At 41.4% G+C, this 12117-nt stretch overlaps 1 protein-coding gene across 2 annotated transcripts in view; it reads right to left on the bottom strand.

Moving 5' to 3' along the window:
• EDAR (ectodysplasin A receptor) overlaps positions 1-10051 on the bottom strand; it is an 81188-nt gene extending 71137 nt beyond the window's left edge. The window contains exon 1 of one of the 2 annotated variants that reach the window (XM_062606910.1): positions 9556-10051. The gene's annotated coding sequence lies outside the window, so the exon portion shown is untranslated. The remainder of the gene's footprint in view (positions 1-9555) is intronic. The other variant, XM_062606911.1, reaches the window with a different exon arrangement.
• Positions 10052-12117: the final 2066 nt, after the last annotated feature.

Below are 12117 nucleotides of genomic sequence, written 5' to 3'. Positions count from 1 at the left end.
AGGAGCAACCCAACAGCCAAACTATTTGAAAAAGAAACCTTTAATGTCTCATCAGCTCAGCACTGGAAAAAAAAAAAAGGCCTTCATAACTAGTCTTGAAAACTGGAAAAACAGGGTGTCTAGCTATAATTTAAGACATTAGTAACAAGCATATATCGCAGTTCCCTGACATATTTTGACTTTGGCACAGTGAAATGCTATCTTAAAGCTAGGCCTGATTATTGATATGTGAAACACTGTCAGTGACAAAGAAATTACAGATGGGTTGATTTGCTTCTCATTCACTCATCAAAATTTCAACATATTTTGAGAGAAGAGACCAGGCTAAATTTTAGAGCACACCTGAAAAAATGGTTCTTTCCTTTTGTCAGACATACCGATGAGTATTTTGGCATGACCAGAAATTTAAGCATACTTATAGTACTGTAACAACTTTACAGGACTGATCATGGTCTTCAGAGGTATTCAGTGGCTACCATAAGCACACCTAAAACTGCAGCCTTGGGATGTGACACCCCCATTAACAAACTAAGTTTCAGTGAAAGGTATTTTTTACTCTCAACCAATGAGTATGCTGTCAGTCTGGATGTTTCCTTTAGAGCCCATAAAACACAACAAAGAAAGAACAAACACACTTTGCCATTAGGGAAGAGAAAGCAGTATGAGCCATCTGAATTCCCACAGCTTATTTGTATTTCCCTGGCCCAAAAAAGACTTCCAAGCATGAAATTCTAACTTCAAAACATGAGCAGCTTATTTGCCTTCTGTGGGACAACTTTCCTACTTGAAGTTGTGTGGGTACTTACAAGCTCTGCCATGTAAGTCACAATGTACAGAAAACAGTCATATAGAGCCCCCTCTGCACGAGCATCTTTACAGTTATCTATCACAAGAAGAAACCAAAAGTCATATTTCCTATTGGACTTCTTCCTTCTGCTGAAGTAATCAACTTTCTATGTGGTTGCCTCATCTAGAAAATTTTCCTGATGCTAGCATAGATGGGCGAATGCAAGCATCCTGCTCCTTGCACCTTCAAAGCTACAACATAAAGATAACTGTTTTCTTTTAGTCTTTTTTTTATTACTGAATATTATGCTTACAATAATCCTGCTTTGCAACAGATGGTTTCCTGTTGTTTCTGCCAAATGTGAAATAGCTATAAAACTTGAAAAGGTTTTGATGCTGTCACTGCATGAAAAATTGCATCTATGAGGGAAAATTAAATATGAGCCTTAGCCTTTAATTGCTTTAATCTTACTTAGTAAGTGAACTTTTTTACCCCCACCCCCAACTCAAAGCTTCCGATAACATGACCTGAAGGAAAAAATATAGCTGTGTATTTTAGTCAGGTATAAAGCCTTAATTAACAAAAACAAAAAAGAGGAAGGGGAAGTAGATAATTCTCATGTCCAGACCAACCTAACAGCCACCAACTACAGCTAACAAGAGCAGTGCCTTTGGCTCAGCTTCATAAAATATGTAAAGTCATTTCTGTCAGAAGACAGTGAAGTTCCTGTTTTCAGTGCTATAATAAGGAAATCTGTCACTTTAGCAGACAAATTACTAGAAAATGACTTGCATACTCCCAAGGGGACAGAACCTTCGCTTCTTGCATGGGCAAACTTCAGTGAACTCAGTGACAGCTTTACTTGAACGCAAAAGGAGTGTTAAGTACTTCAAAGAAAAATTGAATTTGTAGATTTCTCATCTGATGAGGAAAACTGTTGATGTTCTGATGCTCTCTATAGGCATAAACTCAGTGTTGTATGGGAGAAGGGCTAGAGAAGAGGTATTTTACCAACAAAGGCAAGGGATGGGCACACCACGTACGAGTGGAGCATCAACGAATGAGTGAGCTATACATGCTCTCTCAAATTTCTGCCAGCATTTGACTGGCACCACATCAACACACTCATTTTCTAAAAAAGAAAGCAAGCATTTAACCACATCCTTCTACCTTACAAGGTAAGACTGTGCTCAATGCCATGGATCTGCCTGTACAAGCACTGAAGGTAGAAGCAAAGAGAGCAAACATTTGAAATCATTTTGTCATTTTGAGTGCATTTGTCTGTCTGTTGCTTTACATAGAAGGCCTGATATCTTAGGGCTCTGCAGCATAAGAAGCAAGTGCTCTGTGTTACACTGGAGATTTGGCACTCACCCATTTCTACAGGAAGAAAGCATACAATTGTAGTCTCACTCAACCAAGACATCAGACCTCAACTTTCCAGCTGTTCAGACCTCTATTGTTCTTTCCTGGTGATGGATCCAATATCCATTCACTACAAGGAGAGATTCACTCTCAGTGGAAAGAGAACCTGGTGGGATTTTAGTTTCTAGTGTCTTTTCCTGCTCAGAAGGCTGGAATTTAAAAGCTGAGGCAGAGGTGACACTGTGGGCAGGAGAGAGTGGAAAATGTGTACACTCATCAAACTGCAGCCAGATGTCTCATCTACGTGTGGACATGCCTCACCCATGTGCTTTACCCCCAAGGGCACCATTCACTGCCTCCTCAAAGTGCTCCTGGTGTTTCCCCGTACAGAGATACTCACAGCAGAGATTATGTTTGTTTGTTTAGTCTTTTACCTCAGTTAAATTAAAAACAACCTTATACAAGCTCTGGGAGACCTGCACCGCACAGCTACAAACAAAAACCTGCAGTTCAGCTCATCTGTGTCTCCTGGTTCATTGTGAAGACCTCCAGGTTGTGGGGAGCAAGAGCACAGGGGATGCTTGGGAGCCATGTGGCTGATGTGCTGGACTTGCTGCCTACTCTGAGGGAACCTGCATGATGCACAATTATGATGTTTGTGAAAAAACAGTGGCTCCTTGCTTGAGTCAGAAAAGCATTCATGAACAAGCATCTTCTGCTTCTCTTTTGTTAGTGCAGCCTGTGTGCATCTGGACCTTGGATAAAAATCAGGAATAGGCATGCAGGTCCCATTCAGCTAGCTGCTGACATTATTGGAAGGTGTCCTGTTGACTTCAGTGGAAAGTGGTTCGATCCCCTGTATGGTCATTTATTTATTTATTTATTAGTAAATTTGTCATTTGGTCACCAGCTGAATCATTTGCACCTTTCACATGCAATTAAATACCACAAACTGCTAGTTTCTCACAACTAGTTAGAAACCATGATAGAAAACATAACCCTGCCACATCAGAGACGTTCTTCATATACAGTACTGTATTTGCATTTAGGTTTCCTTGTTGCTAGCCAGTGCTATCTGTTATCTGTTTTGGTGCGCTTATGAGAGCTGGTAATTTTTGAAAATTGAGAGCAAGGGAAGAACAATGGCTTCTTCATTTTAATTTTACATCCCAAAGAAACCAACTAGATCTACATATGCACACAAAACTATACCCCTCCAACTGGCAGTATGTTAGCACATGCTTTTTCTCTATGGAAAATCTAAAGAGACAAGGCTCATCATGGGGAATCATTTGAATGTAATGGAATAAATCTGCGCCCCGCAATGTTTGGATACAGGGTTCTGCTTTTGTCTCCCTTGGAGGGTGCTGACACTCAGACTTGGTGATGAATTAAACGGTGACAGCTGAGATAGTTGCTGCCCTGAGCTGTGTTCTCTGCCCTTCTCTTGGCAATTGCTGCCCTCCTGCAGCTGGCACAACTGAACACTTTGTGAATCCAGTTTCACACTGCCAGATTTCATGCCAGCCTTGGCTCACGTGGGTGGGCCAGACCATAAACAACCATGGCTTGAAGGCAAGTCCATGAGCAATTGAGCCATGTCTGCTGTGCAGGTGGAAAAGACTCGGAAAGAAAGGGGGTGGCCAGCTGAAGGTGGTGCTGCATTGCTTCCCCCCCTCTCACAGGTGGCAGCTCACGGATCATTCTCTGCTATTTTTGGATGTACAGATGCAACTGGCTGGGAAGACCCACTGTCACCAGCTACCTACCAAGACAAGAAATGGTGAGATCTCAAGTGACAAAAAGAGGACACATCCCCAGCCTTTTCTTGGTGTTTGGGGGTTGGTTTTTCTTTTTTGGTTGACTCAGGTTTTTTTGCAACTGCCCTTCAGGGAGAGTATTAAACTGTGCTCAGCCCCAACTACACTCTGTTGCTTTGCAAATATTTTATTGACTCTGATAGGAAGTGAAACTTTAAGAAAGTTTCCTACAAGAAAAACTTTACGAAAGAGAAATTTTAGGTAATTTCAAACTCCTTTTTGTTATAAGTAGCAAATCTAAGTCCCATGTTTGAGGACGTCTGTTTCATAGTTCCTGACTATAGCAGGATATAAAACAGCAACAGGTATTTTAACAAATTCTGACATTTTTAGCCCTTGATCTCATCTGTTCCTCATATTTTTGCAGTCCCAGTTATTGTCTTCCAAGATGTGTGATCTGGATGCACAGGGCCTTTTTCTCTCCTTCTTTTCAGTGACAGAAGCCAATTTCTACAAAGCCTCTGTTTATAACTTGTTAGTATATAGGCCTTATAGCAGCCTTCCAGTACCTAAAAAGAGGGCCTACAAGAAAACTGGAGAGGGACCATTTCTAAGAGCATGTAGTGACAGGACAAGGGGGAATAGCTTTAAACTGAAAGATGATATATTTAGATTAGATATTAGGAAGAAATTCTCTACTGTGAGGGCAGTGAGACACTTGGAGCAGGTTGCCCAAAGAAGCTCTGGCTTCCCCATCCTTGGAAGTGTTCAAGGGCAGGTTGGACGGGGCTTGGACCAACTTGGTCTAGTGGAAATTGTCCCTGACCATGGCAGGAGGATTGGAACTGGATGAGCTTTAAGGTCCCTTCTGACCCAAATCATTCTATGATTCTCTGAAGCTATTATCTCCTTCCCTCTCTGGTCCTTCTCCCAAGCAGTGGCAAGAGTATAGAGTTGTGAGAGAAAAATGGAGCATGTCACAGGAATGCATCCTTCCAGCTTGGATAGTATTAAAAACGGTTCTTGTTTAAAAAGAAAAGAATCCTGACACTCAATCTGCAAATAATTGTATGCAGCATAACTGGCACTTTAGCAGTTTTTCTTAGTGATATATCCGAAGGAAGAGATATATGCACTGTCAGAAGTAAAAGCTTTCTCAGTACTTGGCCATATGTTTCTGCTTTTGTCCCCAGCTTGTTACACTGCTGAACAGAGCATAAAGGCTGGTCTAACAGAGTTTCATATACAACACAACCTCCAGGGGAGGTGGGGAAAAAAAGTTAATTTTTCCAGGGTTCCTTCTTACCAAAGAGCTGGACTTGGATTCAGCCAAGTTTTACAGCACCATGTCTTGGCCATAAAGCTTAGTGAACTAGAGGCTCATTAACATGGTCTGCAGGGGATGTACATCCATCAGGACTTGCACAGCAGAGGCAAAACCAGCGAGAAACTGAAGCTTATATATCTTTCTATGCCAGGCTTCAGTAGGGAAGCACTGAAGATTAGTTGGGAAGGTTTGGATGCTGCAGGTTTGCCACTAGGTTGATCTTGGCCTTTAAGATCAAAAGGATCTCAGGTCTACCAGCATTTCAGGATGCTGAGTCAAGCTAAGCACTATAAATTCTCTCATTTTAAATCCCCAGTTCCTCAGCAGCCATTTGCTATACCTAAATAACATTCCCAAAACACAGTTTACCCTGCACATGTTTATAATCAAAGCAGGCCCCTGGATAGTTGGACATCAAGGCTCTCATAGCCTCATGTACACAGCAAGTGAAGCAAGGGTCAGCTGAGATACCATCAACTGCTGGAGATGTTTCTCGTGAGACAGAGAAAAAGGCAACATCAACCTCCTGAAAAAGCCTTTCTGCTATAAAACTGACACAGCTCTGGCAATCCCTTCTGCCACATAAAATCCTACCAGCCCCCCTCCCTTTCCAAAAAGGAAATGAGCAGAACTTATGGCGCCAAATCCAAAAAAAGCTCAGCTCTGCAGAATTGAGTCTGAAAAAGAATAAATGCCAGAAGCTCTATGAAATCCACCAGGGACTTTGCTATTGATTTTGCACTGCAGATGGTCAGATGTTATGGTAATGTGGTAATGTAAAACCCATTGCTAGATTCATGGCGGGTGATTTAGCTCAAGCATTGTGGACTAACTTCACAAAATGCCACTTATGACAGTTCAAAATCAGCACTCCCTCGCACCAGATCAGGAGGATGTGGCCCTGACTCCCCTTCTCCACAGAAATTTGAAAATCCGCTGGCAAAACTTTAATGTCTTCAAAAGACAATAGTAGATAACGCTTTAAAATAGTCTTTGTTTATCTTTTATTCTTTTTTTCTAACGGACTTCTTCTGAATTTGAAAGTAACATCCTCTCGTTTTGTTTCGATTTCCCTGATGGGAAGAAACTGAAAGATCTGAGATACATCAAGTCAGAAGAAATGTATGCAAAGCTAACATGGTTCAGGAAGCAGTGTTTGGTCACTAAAAGTTGCCACAGAGCCAGCAAGAGCTGGGCACACCATGCTTGTGGGAGCTCTGCCATTGACTTCATGGGCTTGTGATCTCCATTTATGTGTTACAGAATTGTGTGAGTGATAAATCAAACAAATGAACAACAAGTTACTTGGACCCCAAATAACATTTAGAAGTGCTAGTCTTCTGCTGTATGAAGCCAGGTTCTTAGTTTTATGGGAAAAGTATGCCAAGCACTTTATCCACACAGTGACCTTTATACTGACCAACATGTAAGTATATGTATAATATGTCATACATATTACAATATGTAATCATATTACAATAGTATATCATGTCATACATATTATAATATGCATAATATACATATTATACATATACATGTCATAAATTATATATTATCATGTCATAAATGTCATGATACCATCTTTGGTCAGTAGTATCTAATCTTTTACAGGGTCTCACCTTCTTGGAATATACATGGCAAGAAAGTGTATCTGGTTTTTCAGACAGCTCCGTGCCCTAACGACACACTGGCTGGACCATTTATGTGTATTAGGATGGAAGGGATTTCCCCAAGAAGAATTGCTGCTGCTGGGTAAAAAGGGCACCTGCTATCTTCCAGATGCATAATAAAAATTATAGTGGGTCCTGAGGGTCAGGAGGGCACCAGAAGGCAGCAAAGGCCTGGATTAGAGAATAACCAGAGGGAGAAATGAGATACTTTTAACAGGAGTGAATAGAAAGGCTGATCTACCCCCAGCTCATCACAAATGACTCATGTAGGGTGTGGTCATGCTGTAACCTCTATGCTTATTCTGCTATAGGCAGTAGCTCACATTGCAATTTATCTACCCTTTAGCTGAGAAGAGAAGCAGCATAGATAATGATCTGAAACCCAGTTCCATCCTAGCATGGTTAAAGGAAACAACTCTGTTGAGGATATTAGAGGGGAATTCCTCCACTGATGACAACATGAGAAAAACATTATCTTAATACTAATCTTATCTTCAAAAGCTTATGGTGCTATTTTTTGAAAACTGAGACTTCGACCATTTATCTAGCATGGCTCTATGGGTTCAATTAGAAATTATAGACTCTAACAAAATATTACAGTCCTCTAAGAAATGTCACCCTTAATATATAAAGTTGAAATGTTTCATGTGAAACCACTTTCAGAGGAAATCTAAATGCCTCTATGGTACAGTTCCATTCAGTACAGCATTTACAGTGAGATGATTCCCACAGCACACAATTCAGTACAATCCCTTCAAAATCACCATCTCACAATCTGATGTGAAAACTTAAACCTTACATGTTTTCCATCTAGTTGTAATAGAGAATAAAAATACCTGTTTATGGCAGCAGTTTTCTGTAAAAGCTATCTACTAAAAAAAAAAAAGAAACAAAAAAAAAAAACCAAACAAACCCCCCAAAAACATTCTGTCCATTTTTTCTGGGCACATTCTCATCTGATATCTTTGTCAGACTACACTACTGCAAATGGCAACACAACTATATTGTATCCTACCAACCAAAGGAACTGGTCCAAGCTTTGGTCACAGTTTCACCCTTGTCAGACAACTGCAGCGAAACTGCGCTCATAGGAGCCTCCCTGAAGATGAAATTGTTCCCACTGAGTGGTGTGAAGCCAAACTGGCTGCTGAAGGTATTTCCTGCATTTGCTCTTGCTTCATTTAATTTCAGAATTAATTTCCTACCAGTTTAACTCTTCTATAGGGGATGCTTAAATTTTATTTCCACTTTCTATATCCTAGGCATTTCTGATGAAGAAGAACAAAGAAGTGAGTAATCCTGATCCTAGTCATGGGGTTTGACTCCACGTTGCACAGTCATATTAATTTCCTTTTAAAATTTATCATTTCCCATGTTTTTTCTCATAGAGCTGCCAGAGTTTTCCACCAGCAATCCAAAACATTTCAAGACCTATCACTTGAAACTCTAGTGTACAACATTATTTCCTGCCTCTGCTGCAGATGAGTGGCAGCAGTAGCCATAGGCCTCGTCTATTCCAGCGAAGAGCAGCTGTGGGTGTGAAATTTTTCCTTGTAGCTTGAGGCATATAAAGAGGTTTTGGGTGGCACCCCAAGGAGGTGGTGATCACTAAGCTCCTTGAATCTGTACACTGGATGAGGATTTCACCTGTTATCCCATCGGGGACAGATCCAAAGTGCTATCCAGTGCCCCTTCATGTAATACCTAAAGCTCCAATAGCTGTAAAAATGAAAGCACTTTTTTTCTTAGGTGTACAGATGTCTAGGTTTACTTTTTTTCCAATATGTGGTATCAGTGCTGTAGTCATGGAAGCAGAAGAAGCTAAAACCAGCCAGCTCAGTATCAACAACAGTCTTTCATAGTCATGCAAGGCTCACACATGCCACTTTACTGTTGTAGCCTTAGCTGAGATCTCCACTTCCTCAGAGGTAGCTAAGCTGGGCATTTCAAAGCCGCTCTGGCACCGCATACAGCTACAGCATACCATGCTCAGAGCAGGTACGAGATGCCACTGCAGCCCCGGCACTCTTCACTGTGGGGAACAGCCTGCTTTCCTCTCTGGATCTCAGTGCCACAACACCCTTTAACAGCAAGACTGTGGACGCAGGGAATCTTGAAATCGGCATGCTACAAACGTGTATTCACATGTATATTCAGTCAGCTGCAACACTACTGATGCTGTGATATTTTACAGCATTGGTTGTGATTTCAAAAGTAGAGTAACAGCCTAAAATGTACAGGCAAATTAGTCTGCAATGTTAACACAAAACCCAAAGCAGCAGTTCCACTGTCCGCTGGAGAAATATGTACTTCCAGTCAAACAAAAAACCCGCTGGATCCTCTGTGTGAACTGATCAGAACATCAGTACTTTTAATAATAAGAAAGTCTAAAACACATCAAATGTGAGGAAACTTTAGATTTTAAGCAAAGACGTTACCGGGAACTGTAGCTACTTTTGAGCCTTCGTAGGAAAAAAGCAGTTCTTTTAGCCCAATGCTGGGAACAGCGAAACTCACTGAACAGTAGATCTCACCCAAACAAAACCCAAGAACATGATTACCAGCCACAGCCTGCAGTGACATCCCCATGACAGAGTGCCTCCCATACCATAGAAGAGGCAGCAGATCTACTCGACGTAAGCCTACCTTGTGCAGATGAGTTCACCAGCACCGAAACCCAGAGAAGTGGTCCTCTGGCAGGCACGGAGCACGGGATAACCACTTGGTCAGGCTCTCACAGGTGCCGAGGCTCGGGCACAGCCAGCGCGCGTCTCCTCTTCTCACAGAGCTTGTCATGAATGTCCCCAGCTCCAGCCCAGGGAGCCCAAACGCACCAAAGCCCTGGGCTCTGCAGGCTCGGAGGGGCTTCCCAACAACTTCTCCTTCCCCGCTTGCTCTCTGCTAGGAAGTTTCGCCAAGCCGCGGGCGACGGAGCGGGCTCCGCTCGCTGGAAAACTCGCCTACCCCACCTAGAGGAGCACCGCAGGAAGAGGAGAAGCCCGGAAGCCCTGGCCAGCTTGTGCCCGCGTCGGATTTTGCTGGTGAGCAGGGGGAGAAGATTTTTATCAGGTTGGTCTCGGAGATGGGGAGCCGGTCGCTGAGGCGCAGAGCAGGGGGACACTTCTGGGAAGCACCCAGAGTAGAAAGGACCAGGAGGAAGTTCTCGTGCTGAGCAGGATAATAAGGCAGGCAACCCCTGAGACAAGGTTGTGCCAGTGGCAGAGTTTCCAGGGCAGCATTTGCCTGCCTGGAGTGTGAAAATTCTCCTCCTCCTTCATCCTTTTGCTTCTACCTTTGGCAATTCCGATGATGAGGAGTTTTGCTTGTTTAGATCTCCCTCTGTAGCGTTCGGATAACTATCTCCAGATCATTAGGCAGACTGTTCAAGGCCAGCTCATTTAAATGTTTTTCTAATTTTCAGAATCATGTCTTTCTACAAGGAAGTCATCTGAAATTTACAAAGCAATTAGCTTAGCTCAAACACCAACAGTAACCATGCTCTTGTGCTTTTAATAAGTATTTGAATTAATCAACAACATATTTCTGTGCCTTCTAGAGTATATGTAATTAACAAGTATATTAATCATGACTCCCTTCTTAGAAGGAAGACCTCATGTCAACTACTGTAAAAGTAGTTAAACCAAAGCCAGATGGAACCTCCCTTTCCCTTGTTGCTGAAAGAGAACACTTTACATGTTGTATAACATTTTCTTCACAGACTTTCAAAAACTCAGGCAGGTTTGGGAGCACACAAGAAGATGGATCCAAGTACAACCCTTTCTCCAAAGTCCAAAAAGCCAAGAAAAGAGAGGGAGACAGGAAAGAGTTAAACTGAAGGGCCAGGAACAAAAGGAGTACAGGGCACTTGAGATACACTGTTGTAGGAGCTTGTATTAAAAGTACTCTTAAGAGGACTCTTTCTGCATTACGAATGTCTACTGGAGTTTTGCTATTGATTTAATGAAAGGATTGGATGCTAGGATAGTCAGCAACTCAAGCTTCTTTGAGCTAGACTTTGGATGAAAATTTTAAACCAGGGATCAGTGGACATACACTGTTTTACACTATATTTCAAGCTGGATTTGTAGCTCCATTCTCTGCGGCATCTTTGTTCGCATGTATTGTTTTGCATTGTAATTTTTCACTTTTGCATATATGTTGTCCTAAGCATTGACATTTCTGTACTTACTGATGTAAAATTACTTGTTTTATCAAAGTCTTTCCATAGAGTTTTGTTTAGTTTTATTCCTTGATGCATATTCTCTAAATAATACATATTTCAAATGGTTGGTTTCTTTTTATTACCGTATTCATATTTCTAAAACTTTGTCAGATTTTGTGAGGTTTTATTATTTGGAGAGAAGAGAGAACTGTGGGTCTTAAAGAATATTAATCTCTGATGCTCCTAGATATGTTATTTGTCGTTCTAAACTTTTGCAGTACTATGCTTCAATGTTCTTGCCTATCTCATTAAGTTTTGGAATTTCTCTGCTGAAATCATCCTGCAATCACCAGTGTCAGGCAGCTTGTTATCCTTACCTTTAGGAGAGGCCTTAGGATATGTAGGTATTCAATATAAGTTATGCGTACTTACACACATGCTGATGTTCTGTCCAAAATCAAGAAGACAATATGAGCTGACCTTGTATTTTCTCTATCTATCTTTTCAAAACAGTCCAACTTTATCAGTGTATCTGTCTTTGGTATCAAACTGTCAGAGGCAATAACTGAAAAGCCAAAGTGCAGGTTCCTTACTCACAGAAGAAAGGGAATAATTTTGCCTATGCTAATAGTCAGCAAAGTTTTTCATTAGGAAACCTTAGCATAACCAAGATTTTTATTTAAGGATTTAATTTTGGAGAAAGGAAAACTTGTTGTTTTCTTTTTGCTACTACCCACACCAATCTGAGAGAAGTATGAGTCTCTGTATATTGCTAATTGCATTACAAGGTAAAGTGAGTTATTCAGTTCTCCAAGCTTTCTTCCTGCAGTGAATATGCTCCAACACTTTGGGAACTGGACAAACTTTCTCCATGCAATTATTTCTTACTAGTGTTATTGGCATTGTAGTGCCAATATGAAAGGAAGAGAAATCTTCCTCTATGCTTTTGATAGCCAGTCTCTGGTGCACAGGAAGAATACAAGAGCTATGAAGAAATATGAATACAAGTGGAGGGAGGAGATAAAGGAAGGAAAGGAAGAGAGGAA

The sequence above is a fragment of the Pezoporus occidentalis genome, unplaced genomic scaffold, assembly GCF_034315485.1.
Source record: "Pezoporus occidentalis ecotype Australia unplaced genomic scaffold, CSIRO_AGI_Poc_V1 ctg99, whole genome shotgun sequence".
In the NCBI taxonomy this organism is placed as follows: domain Eukaryota; kingdom Metazoa; phylum Chordata; class Aves; order Psittaciformes; family Psittacidae; genus Pezoporus; species Pezoporus occidentalis.
The sequence above is the reverse complement of the archived record's forward strand: the minus strand, read 5'-3'. Positions and strand labels throughout refer to the sequence as shown.